Genomic DNA, 27,025 nt, shown 5'->3' with positions numbered 1-27,025 from the left:
CTGAGGTTTCAGGCATCCACTGGGTGTCTTGAAACATATTTTATAAATGAAGCTTGAAACTATTTTATATATATATATATATATATATATATATATATATATACTGAAACTACTTTGTGTATATATATATATACACACATACACACACATATATGCAGACACCTGTATCATATATTTATATATGTACATATATTTTAATAAGGGCTGTATTTATATGTCTATATTTATGGGATTTCAGCATCAGCAGTTGGGTATACTGGGCACATGGACCAGACTACAGGACAGTATTCCACACAATCCTAAAGCATTTCAAATTTCCCATCTAAATCATTGATTACAAGTAACCTTTCCTTCTTGTTAATAAACTGCCAACACCACAACTTCACCACCACTAGCTTTACAAGTACCTCTTTTTTTGCAAACACATCTCAATTCCCAATATCTACCTCCTACATTAACATCTGTTTCCCCAAACTTTACCAGATCTCAAACTCACCAGCTTCTGACTCTGTAAGTATGTTGCCAACATAAGAAGCTTTCTCCAGATGCCTGTTCATGGGATCAAATTTTGCAGATGAATTGTTTCTGGTAAACAACACTTTATTAAACCACTCATTTTTCCCTTCCCTAAACTTTCTGCTATACCATTCCGTACTATTTTGTTTTTGAAAGCACACGATTAAATTTACAGTTTTGAATGTATTGGCATCTCCTTTTCATGGCAGTTCCTATTGTACCAAAATGTCTGTGGACATCAATACAAAGGAACCCATGAGTCTAGAGTCAAAGTCCAACTTGGGAAAAGTTGGAGAAAGGGCGATTGATAAAATGGACTTTCTGGAAGCTAAGGAAAATGAAAGGGACATGAATTCACAAGTGAGAGAGATGAGCCAGAGAACAGAAGATAAGAGTAAGCCGCTAATAACAGGATGATAATAGCCTATGGTGAGCTTTAACATGTTCTAAGCGCTTTTTAAATTTCAGCTGTTTTAATTTCTGCAAAAGGAGGTAGAGCTTGATTTATGGTAGATGATTGAAAATGGAACTAGCATTATAATAAGGCATCTAAATAAGGGTATCTGTGTGTGTGCATGTGTGTGTGTGTGTGTGTGTGTGTGTGTGTGTGTAGTGCATATCAGCTAGCCAGATGGCTGTCTAACCTAAAGACAGTGTAGATGTTACTTGTAAGATTTTTTTTTGCTACTAATGGGTTATACACATGAGGTTTGGTAATTATAAAAAATATTGATGCAAGCAGGAAATCTTGGCACGGCGGCAGTGTGTAGTTCTCAGAGCAGGAGTAACAGGACACACACATTTGTCTTCGGCTTGCTACTCATACAACTGTCGTTTCCAACTGTTGTGGAACCTTCTGGTTGCAAAATTCCATCCCTCACATAGTAACAAGAGAGTCAAAACAGTCCCTCCCTCCAGAGCTTTGATCACACAACAGTTTTGTAACCATGTTCTCTCAGAAAGTTCCATAGTCCACCCGTCTGGAACAAAATAGTGATTTCCAGAAAGGTAAATCAGACATTCTCTCACAGGAGTTTTCTGCTATTTTTATTATTCTAAAAGCATAGTTTTCTATTGCCTCAGGTTTGATTTGGGGGAGCAGGATGGCTATCCTATGAATGTTCTTCAAAAATATTTTTCTACTGTCTTAGTAACCATTCCTTTTGGTATCTAGTCTGAGCAACTGATTATCTTGTATCCATTTTCATACAATTAAAACAAATTCACACAATTTAAAATTGAAAACTCTAATGTTATTTCTTATTAAGATAGCTCCTAATTTCTTAGTAAGGGGGAAAAAAGACTTGTCCCAAACAAACTATTATTCAAAAAAGTTTCCAAACATAAGTTGTTTTATGACAGTGACCCATGATTCATATTCCCCAAAGGCCAAACTGCCATTCTGCAATAAATTACAACAAAACATTTTGTGTCTGTATTCACAAATGCAAAGAAAGCCAGAATAATATTGGGCAGTACTTAAATGAGAAATTCTGGGATGCTGAGGAAATATAGCAGGTGTCAAATAATACGGATTTCTTGCTACTAAAATCTCCTTGAAGCATGCTTGATTTTTCCTGGAAACCTAAATCAATGGTAATTTTGAGAAGTCATCATGCAATATTGACCAGTTGTATAGCAGATAAGTCAAAGAAATGGTTCTTCTAAGTTACACTGAAGGTCCTGAAAACAAAGAAATATTAATGTTTCTTACCACTGCCAAATTCCATCTCAAATACATTGCTAATTAGCAACCTAAGTTTAATGTGCTGAAGTACCAAATGACATTTGACAGTGTCCCCATCTGTAAAATGGGGTGATAATAACCTACTCCTTAGGGATACTTTGCAAAAGAGCAATGAGTGCTTTTTAAGTAATCTGGAAGAATCTGCTTCTGTGAGTATCTAAATAGCTCCTTTCCTTTATATCTTTCTACTGTGTGTAATGTCTCCTTTATCTTATTCTTCTATGTCTCTTCATTATATCCTCTTGTTTTTTACTGATTAGTAATTGGATTTCTCTTTAAGCAAGCATTTATTTACATACTTGTAACTACTTGCCATTCTACTCTATTTTCTTTTTTCTTCTTTGCTTCTTAATTTGAAGAGAATGACTTATGTTAAACCCAGGACAAGATTTTTCTAGATGCCATGAAGATGGTGACTTGGATATCTACCCTTCTAAATTCACTTACAATTACTTCTATTAATATTAATAGTTCCAATGGCTTTGACTTCACTGGATGAAAACTACTACACACTCTCTTTTTCCTCTAGTTTATATTGCCCTGACTACCTGGCTTCTTGAATATAGATGATCTAACTGATTAAAATCAGAATTATCTCTTTACAACCATCCATAACCTACAATTCTGACATCATTCCCCAAAACATTTTTATAATCCCTCTGTTTTTGCCTTAACCAAGGCCTTCCTATTTTCTCAACTCTAACTCATTGCTTTATTTCATTTAGAAAATGTGGGATTTTATTATTATGACCATAAAATGTAGAGGTCCAATGTGACATATTTTCAAACTTTTCCTCACTCTTCTTTGAAAAAATTGCTGAAGGTGAAAAGCAAGTACATCTCGTATTACATTTCATAAAAACTGCTCAACAGATTCTTCCAGTGTTGCCAATATTAACATCTAAGAGTGTCTGGGGAGAGAACGCAGTTGTCTACCATGACATCAACTTGGAAAAGATAGGGCTAGAGTCCAAACATTCCTAGCTTCTCTGAATCAGGCACACCACCCTAATTATCTCCTAAAAGGAATGCTGTCATCATGTAACTCCCTCACTGAAGAAACCGAGTCGCTTCCCTCTAACTACAAGATACACATTCCCTAGCTGGTCTTTAAACCTCGATATGGTGGAAGCCATCACCTCAAAACATTATGTTTACTTACTTCCCTAAACAAAGCCTTCACTCCAGCTAAATGGGTCCACTCACTGTTCTTGCAGTAAGTTTGGTGCTTCCTTTCTACATACTTCTGTTTCAGTCAACATCGTTGCACAGAATGCTTGCTTTCCTCCTCTTTGCTCATCCAAATGCTCTAAGCCATTCTCTCAAAGATCTAGGTGCATTGTACCATTTCTAGGAGCACTTCATGAAGTGATCCACAAGGCTCATGTAAAATTGGCAGACTGGGCATGGTGGCTTGGGCATGTAATCCCGGCACTTTGGGAAGCCGAGGTGAGTGGATTGCTTGAGCCCAGGAGTTGGAGACCAGCCTGGGCAACATGGTGAAACCTCATCTCTACAAAAAATACAAAAATTAGCCAGAGGTATCTGTAGTCCCAGCTACCCGGGAGGCTGAGGTGAAAAAAATCACCTGAGCCCAGGGAGGTCAAGGCTGCAGTGAGCTGTGATCACGCCACCGCACGCCAGCCTGGGTGACAGAGTGAGACCCTGTCTCAAAAAAATAAAAATAAAAAATAAAATAAAATTGACATACTCCCAATTAGTTAATCAATTATGCCTGTCCTTTTAAGTGCTATCGTTTCACTTTTTCTAGGTTTCCATTTTCTGATCTAAATTGTTTAGAACACACAATTCTATCTTATACATACAGCCTTTCCTTCCCTCAAGTCTCCCTTATTCATTAATTAATAATCAACTCTACATGTTATCCATGAACCATCCTTCCAGAGAAATGAGATCCATAGTCTATTGATTATTGTATCTAGGGTTTTTAAAATGTGTTTGTTTGTTTTGTTCCTGTTGAGAAATATAGATAAGTGGTACCTTCTACTGCTAACATTGACACCTCATTGGGTTTTACTTCCTACCTGCAAAGTGTCTGCGTTAGACTAGCTCACTAAAGTCCACTCTAGGTTAAAGAATTGTGGTTTGGTTGGTTCTACTTCAAAGATTGGTGAATATTTTCATCAAATACTTTGAGGATATAAAAGGTAATCACGAGCTTCACCTTTTTAGATTTTAGTTGCCTTTTAAGTTGTCTCTTGACCTCCAAACTTCTTAAAAGTTTAATCTGTAATAGCCCCCATTCTCTCTGCATCAACGTAATGCCCTTTCCTCTGACGCAGTAGTAATGTCTTTCAAGCTTCCACTACATCGGAAATGTCATAGGTCAACCACATCGAACGTTTGTCTAACTCTTCATTTTCCAAAATGCTTTCACATGACTTTGTGTGTTATGGTGGATTTTTAGCTCCACTCCTGGCTATGTGTTATGTCTCTCTTGCACTTCTCTCTTCTTTTATCCTCATGTCAATTTATCCTGCCTTAACATATTGACATATCCTTGAGAGCTACCCAATACCCTTTAGACAACAGGTGAAGTATTTGCAAAAACTATTCCTGATTTTACTGAGGAAATTGATGTTCCTAGGAGACGTCCTAGGACTTGTCCAGATCTCCACACCCATTACATGACAAAGACAGGATTTAACTCAATTTTTTCTGACTTCAAATTTACTACATTTCCATAAAATCATGGCTTGCTTCTGCAGTAAGTGGTCTGTTTCTTCCTTTCTAATTTAGTGGTTAATGGATAAAACTCAGGCCTTTATTTTTCATTTCTTCCTAACTGACCTGACACCTCGCATGCTTCCAACCTGTCCTAAACTCAGCTGTCAAAATTAGAGCCATCACAATCTTCTCCTCAAATATTTTCCTATTTACTTACAGTCTAAATTCTAAATTTAACATGGAATTCAAAGCCCTCTGTTATCAACCTCTAACTATCTTTACAATCTTATCCATCCATTTATGGGGCAAATGTTTACTGAGTATCGTTATATGCCAGGCAAGGTTCTAGTATTGGGAATGGTGAACAAGGCACATAAGATGCCTGCTCTCTTGGAGTTAACATTCTTATTCTTTGTTCTTCATTATAATTAAAGAATTGCAACCATCCAGTCATGCTGAGACACTTCCTATTTTCATAGTTTTTCTCATGTTGGTCCCAGCTATCTGGTCTACCTCCTCCTTCAAGCCTCAATTCAAATTTCCATATTCAGCAAGCAGACTTCTAGATCTTTTTTCTTTTATACTGTCATATGTATGTACTGTCCTTTCTGTCTGCCCTAGTTCCTTTTTATTTATTCATATAAACACATAAAACATTTTAAATATATGTCATGTTCACTTGCAAGCAACATAAGGAAGAAAATCATGGTGTATTCCTTTCATATTTATCTTTCTCATGGAACTTTGCATGTGGTAATCATTCAATAAATGTTTATTCACACAACCCTATGAATGAATTAACAAATAGAAAGGTATAATCATTATCAGATAAGTTATCTACCTTAGCCATATCACCTAAAATGACTCATCCAAAGATTTTAGGAATGTATATTTTCATCTCAATGCTTTCTTTTGTTTTTCATTTACATCAATGTATAATATTTCATTAGAGTTTAAAGAGTCAGATTGTTTTATGGCATGCTAAGAAATAAAGCTGTTTCTTGCCATCTCTGCTGTCACTATTTCCCACTCCCTAGATAAAAATATTTTCAACTCTTTTACCAATTGTTTAATACTTACATTTGCATCTCTAAATAAAATGTAACTTTTGACTTTTCAACTTTAGACTATCTATTGCCTTCTCACTCTGAAATGTGGAGCTTTAGCTCTCTTTTTGTGCTGCTCCCTCTGTCCCCGAGCACACACAGTTACATTGCTGTCCCCTCTGTGCCCCACGTAGATTAGAGTTTTGGTTGGGTCAACAGTCGGTGTTTAAAGTACATTATCACCGAGACTAAGAACACTATTCACAACTAAGCCATACGATACACTGTGATTATTTTTCCCTTTTTGTGCTTCCATAAAGAACATCATTGCTTAGTTTGTGTATTTGCTTGGCTTTCTGTGGACAGTCATACACTGCACAATGACATTTCAGGCAACAACAGACAACGTATACGACAGTGGTCCCATCAGATTATAATGAAGCTGAACAATTCCTACCACCTAATGAGGTCTTGATGATCGCGCGTGTGTGCAGGCCAAGGCCAATGTTTGTGTTTATGTCTTAGTTTTTACCAAAAAAGTTTAAAGAGTAAAAAATAAAAATAGAAAAAAGTTTATAGAATAGAATATAAAGAAAGAAAATATTTTGTACAGCTGTACAATGTATTTGTATTTTAAGCCAAGTGTTACTCCAAAAGAGTCAAAAAGTTAAAAAAAATTAAAAGGTTTATTAAGTTAAAAAGTTACAGTAAGCTAAGGTTAATTTATTACTGTGGAAAGAAAATTTTTAAAAATAAATTTAGTGTAGCCTAAGTGTCCAGTGTTTATAAAGGTCTGAAGTAGGGTACAGTGATGTCCTAGGCCTTCACGGTCACTCACCATTATTCACTGACTCACCCAGAGCAACCTCCAGTCCTGTGAGCTCCATTCATGGGAAGTGCTCTAAGTGTATCATTTTTAAAACCTTTTATATCGGCCAGGCGCGGTGGCTCACGCCTGTAATCCCAGCACTTTGGGAGGAGGAGGTAAGCGGATCACGAGGTCAGGAGATGGAGACCATCCTGGCTAACATGGTGAAACCCCATCTCAACTAAAACTACAAAAAATTAGCCGGGCGTGGTGGCTCACGCCTGTAATCCCAGCTACTCAGGAGGCTGAGGCAAAAGAATCGCTTGAACCTGGGAGGCAGAGGTTGCAGTGAGCCGAGATTGCATCACTGCACCCCAGCCTGGGAGACAGAGCAAGACTCCATCTTAAAAAAAAAAACCAAAAAAACAAAAACAAAAAAAATCCAAAAAACCCTTTTATACCGTATTCTTACTGCACCTTTTGTATGATTAGATATGTTTAGATACACAAATACTTACCCTTGTATTCCAGTTGCCTACAGTATTCAGTACAATGACATGCTGTCCAGGTTTGTAGCCTAGGAGTCATAGGCTGTCACATACAGTCTAGGTGTGTAGTAGGCTCTACCAAGTATACTCTACGATGTTAGCAGAACAAAATGGCCTAATGACACATTTCTCAAAAGGTATCCTTGTCATTAAAAAACACATGACTGTACTTAGTAATTCAACCTAAGATGGGTAAATGTCATCTCAACACATTCAAACTAACCTAATATAGTATTAATTGGGTCCTATCCAATAGCTCTCACCTAGAGCTTTCCGACCTGTATTCTGAGTCACACCCTAGGCCTGACTCAGCAGTTTTTATGGGATCCCTTTCACCATCATCTTTGGGGTTGACTTCTCCCATTTCTCAAGTGGGTCACGATTTCCCGGATCCCATGCCTTCCTTCTTCCTGAGTTTATTCCTGCATTTTGGTTGGTCCCATACTCCAGGGCTTCCTAAGAAAGGATCCACAGCAAACAAAAAATTTTGAGGTCTTGGAAATCCTAGAATGTCTTTATTCTGCCTTCCTGCCTAATTTATAGATTGGCTGGATAGCGAATTCTAGAATAAAATGAATTTTTCCACATAATTTCGAAGGCATTAAATTCCTTGTCTTCTAGCTTCCAGCATTTCTACTATGAGATGTCAAGCCACTCTGAATCTTGATTCTTCTTATAAAATCTCTTCTTTCTAGAGGCTGATAATATATTCTTTTCATCCCAGAGTTTCAAAAATTTCTCAGTGTTGTGTCTTAATGCTGGAGTGCAGTTGCGCGATCTCGGCTCACTGCAAGCTCTGCCTCCGGGGTTCATGCCATTCTCCTGCCTCAGCCTCCCGAGTAGCTGGGACTACAGGCGCCTGCCACCAAGCCCAGTTAATTTTTTTTTTTTTTTTTTTGTATTTTTTTTTTGAAACAGATGGGATTTCACCGTGTTGGCCAGGATAGTCTCCATCTCCTGACCTTGCGATCCGCCCACCTCGGCCTTCCAGGTGGGCGGCCTTGATGTTGGTTTTTAAATTATTTCTAGTGCTGGATCTGTGTGGTTTATTTTGATCTAAAAACTCATGTTCTTTCATTTGGGGGAAATATTTTTGCATTGTTTCACTGATGATTTCCTATTCTCTATTTCTTGAGTTATTTCTTTGTGGGACTCCTATCATATAGACGTTGCACCTGCTGGACATGTCCTGCATTTTTTTCTTATCTTTTATCCCTTATTTTTTATTTTTGCTCTGCTTTTAGAAGATTTCCTCTAATTTATCTTCCAACTCTTCTATTGATTTTTTTACTTCCACAATTCTATTTTTAATTATTTTAAAGTTCTTATTCCTCAAAATATTCTTTTTCTAAAATAGCATGCTTTTCTTGTTTTTTACATGCAATATATTATCTGAATGTATTAAGGATCATTTTCAAATGTTATCCTCCCCTCCTGCTTCTGTTTTCTCCCATTGCTTTTTTCCCTGATTGTTTGTTTCCGTGTCTCTCATATTAGAATCCTATCCTAATAATCCTTGTGTGGCTACTCCTACTAGGCATGGGTGCACTAAAAGCCGATCGGAGGCCAGGTGCGGTGGCTCATGCCTGTAATCCCAGCATTATGGGAGGCCAAGGTGGGTGGATCACCTGGGGTCAGGAGTTTGAGACCAGCCTGACCAATGGTGAAACCCCATCCCTACTAAAACTACAAAAATTAGCCGGGTGTGGGGGCACACACCTATAGTCCCAGCTACTTCGGAGACTGAGACAGGAGAATTGCTTGGATCCGAGAGACGGAGGTTGCAGTGAGCTGAGATCGCGCCACTGCACTTCAGCCTGGGCAACAGAGCAGACTGGGTCTCAGAAAAAAAAAAAATGCCGATTGGAGGAGGAGTGTGTGACTAGTTATTGACCAGGGACTTCACTGTATCATAGCCTGCCTTTGCTCTTCCTAGTGGAGCCCTCATTGGCAATATTTTCAGATCTTTTCTACTGGGCTTGTCAAATTCCCCGGAGAAGACTTCTAGTTGTCTGCCTAGGGCATATGTGTCTGTGTATGCGTGTGTATGCACTCACAAGAGTGTGTGTACTTAGCAAACGGTATTCCAGCCTAGAAAAGGTTAAGAAATATGAAGGGTTTTTGCATTTAGTGTGTAAGCTCAACTCCCCTCTTTTTAGTTCAAACCCTCTGTGTGTCTGTCTGCAGGAAATAAATCTCTTAGATCTTCTGCTAAGATGGTTAGTTACCTGTTGCATGAATTGGGGAGGAGATGAGAAGGTCCAGCTGCTTCTTCAGCAACTCTACTTGCAACAGAACTTCCAGAGATATTTGAGGATGCCCATTGTTGGATCTGTATTTGAAATTAAAAACAAAACAAAACAAAAAAAATCAGTCTGCTTCTCAGCTCTCTCTGCAGTTGGCTGAGAATCCAGCTTTCTCAGATCTTCTCCCAGCTTCCAAATTTCTGTTGCTGTTGTCTCCATTCTTGTTTATTTTATCTTTGTATGCTATGCCTTTAAAAAAAAATTATTGTCATTTGAACTGTAGCATTGAGCTAAATGCTAATGGCTAATCTGCCATCTTTAATTAAATATCCTAGAGTATCTATTTGCAGTGGAAAAAATACCTGGGTTATTGTTTAATAATAAGTTATTTTTGAATGTGAACTTTCATAAAAACAGAACTTTAAGAAAAATGTAATTGTTCTTGTAATTCCTATTTTGTCTGGGAGAAAAAATGATTGCTAGGCAGTTACCATCAATGAGCAAAAATTTAAGAAAAACTAATAATGTTTAAAATTTTTTAAAAGCAAAAGAAAAACATTTTTCTTAATCTTAATTTTTTTTTATTGTTAAAAAACATAGCTTCATTCTTGTTTTATTTAATCTGTATCCTGTTAAAATGGCCATTCTGAATCTATGGCCTTTCCGAGGGCTAACATTGCTGTTCTAAAATATACCTGTGCCTCTGAGGTTCCTGTAGGTTAGTTTTTGCTGCTCAGAAAACTGCCATTACCAGCACTGAATTTCAATGACTTCCTGCAGGCAAACACCTGGAGGCAATTACCTGTACTTGTCTGCAGCAGACGCAAATAAGCTTTAGGATAGGAAAACTATGTCTGATTTTTAAAAAATGAATCTACCTCCTTTGTGTAATGTTTTACTTGTGTCAGAATAAAAGGCTAGCTTATCCAGTCCAGGAATTTATCCATTAACCAATTACATGTTGGTCAATCCACTTTTTCAGCACAGAATTTCCAAACATTAGTGATTTTCTATTATCCTTACCCATCTTTCGATGTCAAAGCTCTCTTGCTGTCTTACAGGATATGGGTCAATGACAGTGTGGGAAGAAACAAGAAAAATCAATAACCTACATTTTAATGTGAAATGACAACATGTTTAACAACAGACTTCCCAGGCATGCTTCAGGAGAGAATGCGAGAACATGTAAAATACATCATACTTTATATTATGTTGATGCATAAGTAATTGTTGTTTTTTCCATTAATGTACATGTGGACTTGGCAATATTTTAATTTAATTTAGATTGATTTAATTAACTAATTTATTTATCTATTAGTTTCTTTTTTAAAGATGGAGTCTTGATCTGTCACCCAGGCTGGAGTATAGTGGTGTGATCACAGCTCACTGCAGCCTTGAGATCTCGGGCTCAAGCGATCCTCCTGCTTCAGCTCCTGAGTAGCGGGACTACAAGCACGTGCCACTATATCTGGCTACTTTTTATTTTTAATTTTTTTGTAGAGGCAGGACCTGGCTACGTGTTCCAGGCTGGTTTCACATCCTGGTCTCAAGTGATCCTCCTGCATAGGCCTCCCAAAGTGTCGGGATTATAGGAGTGAGCCACTGCACCTGGCCAATATTTTATACACCTAGATATAATCTCTGGAGCAAATCTTGGGGATGACTGCTACTTTAGCTAAGCCACGAATGCTCTGCACTTAAATTTACATGTAGAATTAGGGCCAAGCATGGTGATGCATGTCTGTAATCTCAGCTGCTTGGGAGGCTGAGGTGTGAGGATACCTTGGGTTTAGGAGTTCGAGATCACCTGGGCAGCACGGTGAGACCACTGTCTCATATTAAAAATGAAAAAAAAAAAAGATAAACGTAGATTTAAATTGCACTCTTAGAAATATCAGACCATAAAATACTTTTATTTGTACTAAATAATAATGATTTATGGTTTTATAGACTACTGCAGTTAGGGCAGACTATTCAATCATTATGCATGCAAGAAGACCTGTTCTTCTTCAGTGCAAGTTCAAAGTTTCATGTCTTTCTGATTTTATTCTTATTCAGACAAAACTATAGATGATTACCACGCTTTAAAACTTCCTTATTTTCAGTATAACCAAATCATTAGATAAATTTTGATGGAAGTTTCATTTCCTTTCTTCATTCTTCTTTCTGTAATATCTCGCATTTTTACATTTAGTGAATCATTTTATTTGAAAAATATTCTTATTTTTTCTGCTATTTATAAGTACAGTTTCCTAGGGTCTTTAATTCTTGTTTTATAGACATATCTAACAGTTTTCTTCCTCCTAGTATAGCTTTCAAATTTCTACTGTACACATTACTAATGTATAAAATTTCTGTTTTATTATACAAAGCCTTCTAAGAGCTCCTGTCAAAAATATTGCTGTAAATAAATCCTGTTTTTTATAGTTTTAGTGTTATAATTAGCTATTGCATTCCCAAAGACTTGATGTTAAATAAAGCAAGGAATATGACCAACAATATGCTGTAAAAATGAAACTATGACTACAGATTTCTTTAATGACTTAAAATACTATCATATTTTCTTCCAACCTCTACAGAATTTTAGAACCAGAAGGAAACTTAGAGATGATGAGAACTTAACACTGGATTTCACAGATGAGAAATGGAGACCCTGACTGGAGAACTTTCTTGGGTCACACAACTAGTTATCCACTTTCAGCTTGGTCTTCTTTCAATCTTCATTTGCCTCCTAAATAAAAGATCTGCTGGCTCGGACTCAATGTTTGGCCCAATGTCTCATGTTGAAATAGCCTCCATCTTCAGTTGGGCACAGTCACTCACGCCTGTAATCCCAGCACTTTGGGAGGCTGAGGCGGGCAGATCACCTAAGGTCAGGAGTTCAAGACCAGCCTGACCAATGTGGTGAAACCCCGTCTCTACTAAAAATACAAACATTAGCCAGGCGTGGTGGTGCACACCTGTAATCTCAGCTACTTGGGTGGCTGAGGCAGGAGAATCGCTTGAACCCGAGAGGCAGAGGTTGCAGTGAGCCAAGATGGCGTCATTGCACTCCAGCCTGGGCAACAAGAGCAAAACTTCATCCCCTGCCGGCCAAAAAATAAATAAATAAATAAATAAATAAATAAATGAAATAGCCTCCATCTCCTTCCACCCCTCAGTGGAGTCTCTTCTTATTCAAACTCTGCCTTTCCTTGACGATCAGATGATGCCCCTTGGCTGAAGCATTGCCTGATCTCACTCTCCTCAGAATTCCTGTGAAATTTTATTCACACTTTCAGTGGTTAAGTGGTTAAATACAAATTCTAATCTTTTGCCATTTATAAGGCACCTAAAACATCATGATGTATTATGTGTAAAAATGTAAAAATGAGTAAAATATGCCAGGTGAAACTTAATTTAAGGAATGCTAGTTGGCAAGAAAAAAGGAAGTACTGATAAATGCTACAATGTGGACATATTTCAAAAATATTGTGCTCAGTGAAAGAAGCCAAGCATACATGTTGTATGAGCTAATTTATATGAAGTGTCCAAAGGAAAAAGGCAGATAATAAGAGACAGAAACTGCATTACTCATTGTCTATGGCTGATGATGGAATGGAGAGTGATGGTGTGAAGTTTCTTCTTAGGATGATGGAAATGTTTTAAAATTGGATTCTGTTGATGGTTGCACAACTCCACAAATATAGTAAAATTTATTAAATTGTAGACTTAACACAGTTGAATTTTATGATATGTAAATTATATCACAACAAAACAGTTTTTGAAAACATCGGTTTAAGATGATAAAGATAAAATGGGACCCAAATAGATTATTCTACACTGGTATAATAAAACTTTGAAAGTCATAAACTATTATATGCTAAGTAGCATTGCTTGAAATATACACATTTAAAAATTAGAAAAATTCACCTTCAAAGAAAATTATGGAATTCATATCTATAGCATGATTCTTTTAAAAAAAACTCAATATTCGTTTGTATGCATCTGTTAAAAGACAACATTAAGTTAATACTTCAGGAGGAAAGAACTGGAGGGGGCTGCCTGGGCAAAGATGTTAAAATTTTCTATCATCTCTTATTTAACTTTTACAATGAGCTTATTACTGTAGTAATTAAAATAAAATCCTCATCAACTCAGTCTTAGAGTTGAGCCGAGCAAAACATCAAGCAGGCAGTAACAGAAACATGAATGTGAAGGATCGAATAGTAAAATTAGTACTGATGGTTAATGGACATGAAGAAAAACTTCGTTCCTTAGAGAGACCTACTTTTCTGGCACCTGCAGAATCACTGATTATTTACATCAGTTATGCACATCGGGCCAGCAGCTCTGATCTGTCAGAGAGAAGCCCTGAGCCTGTGAGCCAATGCGCTTTCCCTCCAGCTGCATACCAGATAGGGCATGCCTCAGAAAGATGTCCATCCTGCGGGTGCAAAATACAAATAAAATAAAACGACGGTTTTTATCATTAGTTTCCAACGTTTTTGAGCAGACGTTTTTGGAGAGCTCCTATGTTTCCAGAACATTCATTTGAGAACATGCGTTGTGGAATGTGCCCCCTCCAAGGCCAGGTCACTCAGCGGCAGTTACAGCTGGGCAGGCGCCTTTAGGAGGTGGGTGAGATGGCTGACTAGTACCATCAGTTCTATCACATGAGTTACCAATATTTTACCACCCCTCCGTCCCCCACCGGCTTTGAAGCAAAACGGAACAGCCGGGCACGCACAGGGAGAATGTCTGTGCCGCTGTTGTTCTAGGTTTGTCAGCCGGGGCGGCAATCAAGGAATCCAGGGGCTGACTTGTCCTGCTCCAAGAAGCAAAAGAGCCCACACCATTGCTGACTGTGACACTGTGAATTTTGTTATCTTCACTGCCTTCCAGAATGGACCTTTTCTTTGAGAGTGGCCTCAATAAATCATAGTGAAGCTAATTTGATGTTGGTTATGAGTTGTTGTTGTTGTTAAGAATTATGCCACTCTTAAGGCTAGTGAGGAAGAACTAGAGACTAAATTCGGAAACCAGGACCCATCCAGAGAACCCATGACAGCCTATTTCAGAGGAAAAATTTTCAGAGAAAAATTGTAATACACTTCCCAAAGCAGAAGTGGTATAGACAGTTTTTTAAGACCACAATGCTATAAATGCAATCAAAGATTTTAAATTGGAAAAAACACTCCAAAACTGTTCTTTCTTCCCCAAATCCAACTATTTGAAAATATCAAGACATCCTCCTAAATAAGACTTAAGTCAAAAAAGGAATCAAATATGCTGTTACAGATTTAAACATTATTAATATATTCAGACATCGGCATAAGGAAAAGATTTCTTATCAATATAACAAAAGCTATATTCTGAGAAAGAAAATCATTTTAAGATGTTGGTCAAAGGATACAAAGTTTCAGTTAGGCAGGATGAATAAACTTGGGCGGTCTAAGTTTACAAATGCCGTGGCAGCATCAGGAAGTTATCCTATATTGTCTGAAAAGGGAAGGCATGAATAATCTGCTGCTTGTTTTGCATATCATCAAGCAATAACCACAAAAATGGGCAACCAGTAGCCCTCAGGACTGCCCTGCCTATGAAGTAGTCATTATTTTATTCCTTTACTTACTTAATAAACATGCTTTCACTTAAAAAAATAAAAGTTTGCGAGATCTAGTATTGTATAGCATGGTGACTATAGTTAATAAAAGTGTATTGTATATTTAAATATTGCTAAGAGAGTAGATCTTTATTCTCACCACAAAAAATAACTATTGGATATATTCAATAGATTGATTTAAACATTTCACAATGTACTTATATATCAAAACATTACATTGTACACCATAAATATAATATATACAATATGTATCTGTCAATTATACCTTAACCAAAAAAAAAAAAAACCTAGTGTTTAACTCAAGAAGCTGATATCACAAGAAAATAAATCTAAGAAAAGGAAGAGGAAATAATTATTAGGTGTAAAAGTGTAATAATAAATTAGAAGGATAGAAAAAGTGATAAATACAAAATAAATATTTACCAAGGGCCGGGTATGGTGGCTCATGCCTGTAATCCCAGCACTTTGGGAGGCAAGGTGGGCGGATCACGAGGTTAAGAGATTGAGACCATCCTGGCCAACATGGAGAAACCCTGTCTCTACTAAAAACACAAAAATTAGCTGGGTGTGGTGGCGGGTGCCTGTAGTCCCAGCTACTCGGGAGGCTGAGGCAGGAGAATCACTTGAACCCCAGAGGCGGAGGTTGCAGTGAGCCGAGATCACGCCACTGCACTCCGGCCTGGCGACAGAGTGAGACTCCGTCTCAAAAAAAAAAAAAAAAAATCTACCAAGTTTGATTAAGAAAACCAAAACAAAACCATAAAGACCTAAAATTAGGAACGATAATGTTGAACCACAGATTAAAAGGAAATTTAATAGGAATGTAGAAGACAGTATTCTCTCAGTTTTTTTTTCTGAAATGATGTTGATGTATCCTAAGGGATGATCTGTGCCAGAATGGTATGCAAATAAAATATTGGGACACTTATTTTTATGTTTTTTTAATTTTAAAAATGGAAAATAATCTGTCCAGATACTGCAACTACTGTTTCACAGTGGACCCCTGCTCAGTTCCTAGGCCAGGCCTGTGTTCTCCTTGGTAGAGGAGGGAAGGGGAGGGTTTCACTATCCTAAGGAGTTGGTGTTTATGCTTTTGGTTCTTTAGTTTGTTGGGACACATATACTTAGCTAAATAGAGTGCAGAATAGATTATTTAAAATAATAGAATGTTTAAAATTAGCCAGGCATGGTGGCACACACCTGTAATCCTAGCTACTTGGGAAGCTGAGGCAGGAGAATTGCTTGAAGCCAGGAGGCAGAGGTTGCAGTGAGCCAAGATCACACCACTGCACTCCAGCCTGGGCCACAGAGCGAGACTCCATCTCAAAAAAAAAAAAAAAAAAAAGAATGAAAGAAAGAAAAAGAGAATGTTTACAATTTCCTGAAATGAGATGAGGAATTATCATGAATACATGAATATATTTTCCATGGAGATTCCCTAGCTGTGTTTTGTCAAACTATTTAAAAGAATGTTTTTCCCCCTGGACAAATGATCTTCAAACTGGGCTAAATAGAGACTCTAAAAAGGTATACAATGTGGGTAGTTTAAAGGTCTCAATATACACGGCACAACTTCGGTATATACTCCTCCCTTCTATAAAGTGGGCTCTCTTTTTCCTTAGCTCATCTTTCAAAGTAAAACTTTTCCCATTTTAAAAAAGAAAGTTGAATTTGTCAGGATGTTGTGGGAAACCATCCACTCCAGAATGTCACTGTTTCTCTTTACAATGCATTCCCTTGGCCCCACAGAGCCTGGCAGACAGAGAGCCTGGAAAGGTTCAGTGAACAGCATCACTGATCATCGTGAAAGATTTACCCCTCACCGCTCCGAGATTTTACCATAGTGGTATCTGGCCCCTTAATGTGAGGTGCCGCCAGAGAACCAAACCAAGGGACTTCTGAAAATATTGTTTTCTTGGAGCCTTCCTTTTATGATTAATCCACGGATCAATAAAAGTCCACAAGTTTTCTAGTATTTCACTCTCTTCTACATATTTCTTTTTAAAGATATAGAGGTGTATTGGAAGCAGAGTCTTTTGCCCTTTGTGGATCATCCTGAAACCTGACATTTCCAAGAGGGAAATGAATGACAGTTATCTTTTACAACCTCTTCTTTTACTTCTCAAAAGGATTGGCAAAAAGTGCATTGCTCTCCAAGGGAGAGTTTGCACCCGCAAAGCAAAGGGAGCATTGGTAAAACACACTGATGCCAAAAATGACTGTCTTTTTTTCTCATTTAAATGTAAGCAGTTTTCTTCAGCTACTTTCAATTCTCCTCCCAAGGATGTGCCATTGACTGGGAAGAAAAACATCTTCAAGGAACAAGCAGTGGAGATTGGTGATACTATTTGCTTTAAAAGTAACTGGGGTCCAAATGTTTCAAATGATAGCAATTTTTTTTTTAGATTTGGAATGTATTATTCAATTATTGGTTAAAATATATTTTATCAAGTCAGATCTTAAAAATATCTTGTTCATTTTCTAAATTGTTTACATTTTCTACCTATTAAATATTTTGTTATGTAATAGCTGCTAGAATAGGTTTTTTTTTAGCAGTGTATAAAATCTTTCATTGATTACAGAAAATGTTTGCTAATAATGCAAACAAAATTAAGGAAGCAATTTTTGGATTTGTAAATATGATTTTTAGTTAACTATTCCAAAAAGCCAAATACCAAAATTCAATACATAAGATGCACACACATATAATAAACATCATGTTTTTATCACATTCCTCCCTTCATAACATCACTTTATCTATATATTACATTTTATTTTTAGAAATTAAGCTATAAGAAACAGTGTATAGATTTACTCTTTAACTTGTAAAGTGGATAATTTCATTATATTGAATCTACACAATTTTAATCTTAATCACCTTTAGTAAACTCTGTTGCAAAATGTGCTCCATAATTTATTTTGCAGTGTTTTCATCACATTCCTTGAAATATTAACATGTTTATGTACATGTTATTTATAATACTTGTAAATCAACATTGACACTTATTTGATTTGAAAAATGCAGTGAGTGATTTTCTGATGCAAACTAAATCTCTATTAGTTGATAGATTTCAAAATGAGAAATAGCTTTGCTAGTTAGGTTTCATAGCAGACATTTTCCATAAATTGAATGCTCTAAAGCTATAGCTTTCAATAAATTGGTTCCATTATTAGTTGTAAATACATAAAAATACATATTTAAAGCATTTAATAAGATAAAAGGGATCATTATAAATATATTCCATTAGAAAATTTTTGATATAAAAAGTAATTTGATTTTCTCAACTCCTTTTTAAGAATAAGCTTTTATTTGGAGTATAACATACAGAAAGAGTCCATAGGTTATGAATGTACAGTTCACTGAATTATCACTCGGTGAACTCACGTGTGTATCCACCACACAGGTAAAAACATAAAGAAACACTACTAGCATCTCAAAAACCTTTCTCATATCTCTTCTTAATCTGCCAATTCTTTTTCATATATTGATTTGAACAAGTTATTGCTAAGTGAAAACTAGATTCAAAGCAAAACAATATATACAACAAGAATAATAGCTAATGGGTGTGTTAGATTAGATTATTCCACAAACATTCACTCCCCCATCTCACACATCCATGGTAAGAATATTCATCGGCCCATTGATGCTGGGCATGGTCTCTGACTTTCTTTGGCCAGTGACCATGTGCTCATTCTAAGAAGTGTAGGCTTTAAGATGTACTGTGTGTTTTGACCCCGAAACAAGGAGTGTATGCCTCAGGGAGCCACTGCGACTTCATCCTGGACCCCAGAATGAGACACACGGAACAGGCTGGCACTGACTTGCAGCCGAACCCAGGTTTGCCCCAGTTCACCTGCATACTTTCTAGGGAGAAAAATAATTGCTTTTTTTCTTACATGCCACTGAGATTTTGTTGGTTGGTTACACGGAAAAGGCTGACTCATATAATAATCCTTTGATAAATTTCAAGGAAGCCTAAGTGAACAAACTCTAACCACTGGGGAGCACATTCATTCTTTGCTTTTGTCACAATTGAAGAATGAATTAGAATTGTCAAAAGATAGATTATTAGAACTAATTTCATCAGTCAGTAACTTCTCAGCAAATAACCCAGAAGTGGGTAAACACATTGAGCAGCAACAGAATTTCCATTTCTGTCTATTTATATGAACAAGGTTTCTCAGGGCGTACATCTAGAAACATAAAATATATGAACAGAATTGATGTGAGCCCTGTCTCATTCAAATCATGAACAATATTTATCTAGGGGCAAATGAAAATAACCTGGCCCCATTAATCTCATTAAGAGCTTTCTTTTTGATAATTTAAAAATTGTTGTTTAATGATTATCTGTGAAAATCTATAATGTAGTTACGTTGTTTTGACTAATTATGTACTACTAACAGTCGCAATGATAGCTCTCTCTGAAAGGCAATTAACACTTAGAGCCTGATGTTCACAGGTAATTAAAAAATTAATCTTTCAATTTATATGCATATTTTTATCATAGAAAATATTGATGATAACAGAGTTTCAAAAATAAATATATACTAAATACATTCTTGGGAATGGGGGCTTGAAGTGAAATAGGAATAAAAGTCCAGGAAGAAAAAGGAATAAAGTACAATTTCCCATTGTTAGATAAAATCTGATACATATATTTTTAAGAATGGACAGTGTGGGTGTCAAATTGCTATGGTATTGGAATGTCATTGAGTATGATGGGATTTAAGTTTTATTTTTTTGATGTCTGTGGTTACCAAATTCCACAAATTACATCTTTGCAAACTTGTAATTTTTTGATAACAATTATGAGATGGCCACCTAAAAAAAATCAATGAAGAATACATAGAATTTCATTTCCTCTTGCAGGATGTCTGGGATTTAAATTTGAAGAAAAATTTTAAGCTATTTTAATTTGTTTACTGATTTAAGCTATTGGTGAGTTATGTACGTGTCCTTTATAGAGAGGCAGGTGTCCCAAATTAGCTGATCGTTTCTGTGAAGGTAAATGGCCGTCAGTTGTATCAACCCAGCCAACACTGGAAAAATATTAGCACAAACTGCCACTCAAAGGTAAAAGTGATATGCTTTTACAAGGGAATAGAAAATAATTGGCTTTTTAAACAAACTTCTGCAATGGAGACCGCATTTTGAGAATAATTGGAAATGTTCCCATCATTATGTGATTTTTGTTGCTGAAAACAATGTTTGTCACTTACAAAATTTCTTAAATCTGCCTACTCTAAAAACAGGACCACAAAATATATAACCTGCTTTGTAACCTGTGTGCAGTCCCAGTGGTATGTAAACTCATTTGTTAAAAATTTAAAAATTCAACAGCTTCTGACTGACATCAGGAAAAGCAAATATTTTTTAATATTTCAACCATTATCTACATGATTAGTAAATGGGACTGAAAAGAATGCACATGATGACTTGGTAAGACTGACAATGATGCACGCACTTTTTCCAATTTGGACCTATGTGTATTTGTGAGGTATCTTTAGAGCTAGGGTAACTTTTTAAAACAAATACCAAAATAAATTGAATTTAGAAAAATATCTTTGATCACTATGTCACAAATTATTAAACCAAGATTTAAAAAAATAATAAAATGTATTTAATGACATAATTCTTATTAAAATATTAATATTAAGACTATTTTAGAGAAGCAACAAATTTTTTATTTCATGATTGAACTAAATATAAATTATTTTTAAATAGTTTATTTCATCTTTATCTTATCTTTAAAATTCTTCTATTTACAAGAGTGTTTTATACTTTATGTAATCCACGAGTCTAGTAGTAAATACATGCAATTATTAAATAAGTAAATTGGGGTGCCTACTCAAGCATTTTTAACTGATAGGAGGCAAGAACAAAACATTGGGAGCTACTTCTCCATAAAACTTTATGCAACTGAGTGAGAATATCTTGATGAAATAGATTGTCTGCCTGGAATATATAAATAACCAAAATTGGCTCAAAATGTAGAAGATCCACCATGAATAAAATTGAAAAAGATGATAATTATCCCTTCAAATTTGCCAAAACCAGATGATTTTATGGATGTTATTTTAGACTCTGAAATTATAGATTTCTTTTGCAATTTAAAATGTCCCAGAGAATAAAGATGGAAATCTTCCCAGTTTATTTTAACCTCATACCAAAACCTGATAAAATTATCACAATGAAAGAAAACTATAGCTAAATTTCACTTATGATTATAGAGAATTAAAAAATCCTAAATAAAATCACCAACCCAAACGTATTAAAAGAGCAATAAATTACCCCTGTACTGGAGTTTATTCTTGGAATCAAGAAGTATAAAGAAATCTATTAATGTAATAGATACAAATGATTTTTAAAAAGACAGTATCAATAGATATCTTCCAAAAGTACCTAATTTAGTTTAACAACCCTGTTTGACAGAGTATTTAAGGAAACTAGAAAGAATATTCCTTCAACATTTCATATATACATCGATAAATACATACATATCAAAATGGACCTCTCTGTTTCTCTCTCAGAGGTATTCCATTGGAAACCATAAATACTTGATGTAAACAGTTACTACTATTTTGTGAATCTTGGCCAATATCATGGGAAAAGCTAAATAAGTTTCAAAATACACAAATAAAGAAGTATCAATGTTTGCAGCTGATTTCTTTAAATAGGCAAGTCCAGTAAAATGGCCATTTACAAATCATACAGACATTAATTTTAAAACAGTTTTCTAACAACTAATATCAACTGCCTAGACATATACTTAATTAAGAATGCCTAAAATCCATTAGAAAGTATTAACATTTTCCAAGGGACATAGACAACTACAAAAAAACGACGCTGCAGATAAGACTTAGTATTGTTAAGATATCAGTTCTGCTAAATTAATTATAAGTTGTCAGAATTTTAGTGAGATTTTTCTTTAAAAAAACATGTAACAGTGATTTCAAATTTCAACTAGAAAAATAAACATACTGCAATAATTAAATTTTTGAAAACTAAGAATGAGAAGAGATTTGCGCAAATGGTTTTCAAAATATATTATCAAAATATAACCAATTAAAACAATGGTACTGGAATAGAAAGAACAATGAAACAAAACAAAAATCCTAGGAGGATTTCAAGCATACTTAAGAATTTATGCTAAAGTGACTTTTATTAACAATGAGAGAATATATTACTTAACAATGGTGCTGGAACAGTTGGCCTGCTTTGAAAAAGTAGGACAAATTTTCCACCCTATACCATAATCTAAAATAAATTCCAGATAGATTAAATATTTCTTTTTCTTTCTTTCTTCTTTTTTTTTTTTTTCGCCCAGGCTGGAGCGCAGTGGCACAATCACAGCTTGCCACAGCCTCAACCTCCTGGGCTCAGATGATCCTCTTTCCTCAGCCTCCCAAGTAGCTGGAACTGCAGGCAGATGCCGCCATGCTTGGCTAATTTTTTAAATTTTTCGTAGAGACAGATTCTCCCTGTTTTGCCCAGGCTGGTCTTGAACTCCCAGCCTCAAGCAATCCTCCTACCTTGGCCTCCCAAAATGCTGGGATTACAGCCATGAGCCACTGCACCTAGCTTCAAGATTAAATATTTTGAATACAGAAAATGAATTATGTTTATAATCAAGAATTCTCTAAGCCTCAAACAAGGGTTGGATACAGATTTTGTGGGAACCAAGCTTAATCAATTTTAGAACTTTCATTAAATGAAGTAATGTAAAAACGTAAATGCAAAATTAGAAACAAAACTGGATATCTGCTTAGAATGAGAAAACAAAGCTGATAAATACCATTGACATCACAAAATCCCAGAAAAATAACATAGCATTTTTATTAACATACTCTACAATATTTTTTTCTACTTTTTTGGGCTGTATTTTGCTTCCTCCTATGACAATGATTTTGTAATATAATTTTCTAAAGAGAAAAATAAAAATATACACCAGTCCTTTTTGTCGTGGTTCATCAAATCACGTTCTTTAAACTGATAGACTGGAAACCTTTCTCACAGCTTCACAACTCATAATAGATAATATCATGTAAATTTTTAGTGTTGTTGCTGAATTGGGAAAACCTCTAAGTTTCTTCATACATGAAGTGGAAGACCTTGGGGCATTTCAAGTTCTCCTCTATAAAGTCTAACCTTAAGACATTCTTTGAATTGGTTACACTAATTGAACAAACTATCCTTGGTGGTACTGCAATGTTGTATTTTTTTACATTATTTGTATTTATCTTTCTTGATGTTTGTATTTCCTGACAAATTAGTGAAAAATGTATTTTTTTTTCAGTTTGTTACACTCCTCTTTATTAACTGGAAAATCAAACAATTCTATGGTGTATTCACCACTTACATTTCAAATTTATCTCTTTATTTTAATGAATTCTGTTTTCAGTATTGGGTGAGGGGTTTTTGGCTATATTTTGCTTCTAAATGTCAGAATTGTTTCTATTGACATATTGAAATACACAGCACATACTTTTATTGTATGGACATATACAAAATTATATATATTGCATTATCAAGTTGGAATTATTTTTGTGCATTAACAGGAGAAAATTTCTGTTATGACTAGGTATTGATGAAAACCAAACCCTGTGCTTATAATTTTGCAGACTAGCTCCCAGGTCTGTATATTTCCAGCGTATTGTTATTCCTGGAAGTCATTGCTACAGAGACATAGCTAGAAAGAACTAAATTGTACTCAGAAACGAGAGCAAACTACATACATGCATACTACTAAACTAAATGTATCTTAAGTTCAATTTCCCTTAGTTAGACCTCTAACTGCCTTTTGTCTCTGATATCATTTAACATGAAGTTCAGTGTAATGGACTGGAAGTAAAAGTGAAAAGTAACTGAATGTTGTTAAAGTATCTGACTTTTGGAAGATTTATGACCAGAATAACACATGACTAGGACTCCTTCCAGAGCCTTGAAAATGGCCCATATAAGTGAGGATCCCTGGAACCTAAAGTTTATGGTAACTCTTTTTCTGACATGTAAAGGCAAGCTGGTAAAGAAAATACTGATCAGTTAAATAAGATAAGCACTATAAACAGTGGTAACCCAAGTATGCCATTTATAGTTAAGAGGCAAATGACAAATGAGGGAAGTGACAAATACACACACACACCCACACACATACACATACACATACAAGTGAGTGTGGCAAATACATAAATGTATATGACTTTTTAGTATATATGTGGCAAATAAATATACATGGCATATATATGCTATGTATACATATCAAATATGCAAACATTTTAGAAGATCTTCTGGTATCACAATGAAATACAATTATTTACTGTTGTTTATTTTAAAACAGAAGTGCTAAGATCTGGTTGCCTTTAAAATTTAAAATTACTTGAGAAATTACTAATATGCATTTTTTCTAAGCAACATGTATAAAGTAATAGATAAACCCTACTATAATTGTGTTTGAACATATTGTCCAAAAATTATGTATAGATAATGCTGACATTTCCAAATGATCATCTCGAAATTTAGCCAGTGTCATATAGACAATAACATATCAAAAGAGAAGGGGAAATTAACAAAGTCATGGAGAATGAATAATAGAAAATGCATTTTAGGGTTGGGCACAGTGGTGCATGCCTCTAATTCTAGCATTTTGGGAGGCCAAGGTAGGCAGATCACTTACCGTCAGGAGTTTGAGCCCAGTCTGGCCAACATGGTGAAACTCCGTCTCTACCAAAAATACAAAAATTAGCCGGGCATGGTGGTGCACACCTGTAATCCAACTACTCAGGAGGCTGAGGCAGGAGAATCACTTGAACCTGGGAGGTGGAGGTTGCAGTGAGCCAAGATCACACCACTGCACTCCAGTCTGGGCGATAGGAGCAAGACTCTGTCTCGGAAAAAAAAGAAAAAAAAATGCATCTTAGGAAGATGCAGAAAAAAATAATCAGAAACAGGGAATTGAAGGAAGTGGAACAGATGTACACCAACGAAACTAATCACTCTACTGGTCCCAGCTTGGCCAAGAGGTGTCATGTCTGACATCAGAGTGAGGGCCAGGCCTAACCAAGCGCGGTGATCTGTGTGATAAAGAACTCCACACAAAAACTTAAAAACAAATTTTGGGAAAAGACAGGCCCTGAACTGAGGTGAATGGGAACATGCAGATAATTCTTTTCTTTTTCTTCATTGCTGTTTAAGTCACTCCTTTTCTCAATATTTACTTTGTGTAAATCCTGATTCCTCCCTGGATTAAGTCTTTTTACTGCATATCATTTGGTATTGTAGGGAGAACAAATGCTGCAATTGTAATATTTGGAGTATGCTTTTGTCATATTTCATTGTCTATCATCTCTTCTGGTTTGAGGATGCTGATAATATTACCTTTTCCCACAAGTAGTTGTAATGTTCAAAGGAAGAAAAATGCCAGCCAAGTTATCCTTATTTAATTCAATTAGTTCCTTCTATTCAACAGGTACATGCTGAGGCCAAGAAGTATCATGTTCTTTGCTGGTTTCTGGGGATACCTAGAGTAGGTCTCCCTGGCCATGTGATAGTTACATACACTAATCACAACACTGTATGATAGGAACTATAATGGAGATATCTGATCAATTATATGGCAAATCAGATGAGAAAAGTGTTGATTCTCCCCAAAGGGACACACTTGAGCTGAGTGGAAAGAATAAGACATCATATGTCCACTGTGGGGGAGAAGGGGGCAAGCAGGAAGTGAAAACATCAGAAAAACATAGAGAAGTGGCTGATCACAGTGCACTCAGGGATGGATTTGGTGTGGACAAAGCAAAAGGGCCCCCATTCGGGGCTAATCTCACTGTCCTCTGGAGTGGTCTTTCTCTCAACTCCTAGAAAAACTAAAAGCACAGAGAAGCCACTTTCAGAGAAACAGTGGAGGCCAGAAAACAGCGCTTCGTTCTCAGAAGGAAATGTATTACACTGGCTTCTTTTCTCCTGGGAAGAGGCGAGCAAGGGAAAGAGGAAGATCTCTGTTGCTCTCTATCTGAAACCTGCTAGGGCTTTTCTTTGCCTTCTAAACACAGTTCAGCCTCCTGAACAGCACATACAAATCTCTTCATAATATGAAACTAGTGTAGTATCTATTTGGTATTTTTCCAGGTTTATTATGGCACAAGAATCATCGTTTCAAGAACTTCTTGGCAGAATCTGAGGTAAAAATAAATAAATAAATAAAATAAAACTTTTATAGTTGAAGATGCTTGCCTTTAGTGAAAACACCAAATTCAAGATTAACATGTTATAAAACCATGGTTTTTGCAAGTTGAGGCACTTGAACACTGCAGACTTGTGAAATGACTGAAATTGGGAAGAGCCAGGACGACACCCCTCATTTCGCCCTCTCCAGAGGCAAGAAGGCAGTGGACTGGGAACTCCTAACTCTAAACATACCAAGTGCAGGTGAGAGCCCTGTTGCTGAGGCAGGTCCTTTGGCTTCTGAGCAGAGAAGCATTGTGGTGCATGTTAACAAAAGACTACTTTTTATTGGGTTGTTAACTTGGAGGATGAGAAACATTAAAAGATTGGCAAGAAACAGGTCAAGGAAAATACAGTTCGGTAGAGAGCTGAAGAGGTAAGCTGTGACTTTAGCCCTGGCAGCAATCTGAATGTGGTCAAAGAAGCAGTGACTCTGCAGAGCTCTCACCACAGAGGAGATGACAATCTTCTGCGACGACGGAAGTTAGAACAGCTGCTTCCTACTCTGAGGGGACAAACAGCCACGTGCACTGAAGGACACATACAAAGTCCTCCGAAACATGAGTAATATGTGAATGTGTGTGTGTGGTATAT

General features: G+C 36.1%; 1 protein-coding gene and 1 long non-coding RNA gene across 2 annotated transcripts in view; one reads left to right on the top strand and one right to left on the bottom strand.

The window, feature by feature from the left end:
* HIVEP1 (HIVEP zinc finger 1) overlaps positions 1 to 27,025 on the bottom strand; it is a 231,128-nt gene that overhangs the window by 162,199 nt on the left and 41,904 nt on the right. Inside the window, exon 2 of the mRNA XM_063707336.1 lies at positions 9,582 to 9,685. The gene's annotated coding sequence lies outside the window, so the exon portion shown is untranslated. The remainder of the gene's footprint in view (positions 1 to 9,581; positions 9,686 to 27,025) is intronic.
* Positions 1,429 to 12,361, top strand: LOC109027376 (uncharacterized). Its single transcript, XR_002006566.4, has 3 exons — positions 1,429 to 1,524; positions 10,661 to 10,784; positions 12,179 to 12,361. It is a non-coding gene; the product is annotated as an uncharacterized lncRNA (long non-coding RNA).

The sequence above is a fragment of the Gorilla gorilla genome, chromosome 5 (assembly GCF_029281585.2).
Source record: "Gorilla gorilla gorilla isolate KB3781 chromosome 5, NHGRI_mGorGor1-v2.1_pri, whole genome shotgun sequence".
Lineage (NCBI taxonomy): Eukaryota > Metazoa > Chordata > Mammalia > Primates > Hominidae > Gorilla > Gorilla gorilla.
The sequence above is the reverse complement of the archived record's forward strand: the minus strand, read 5'-3'. Positions and strand labels throughout refer to the sequence as shown.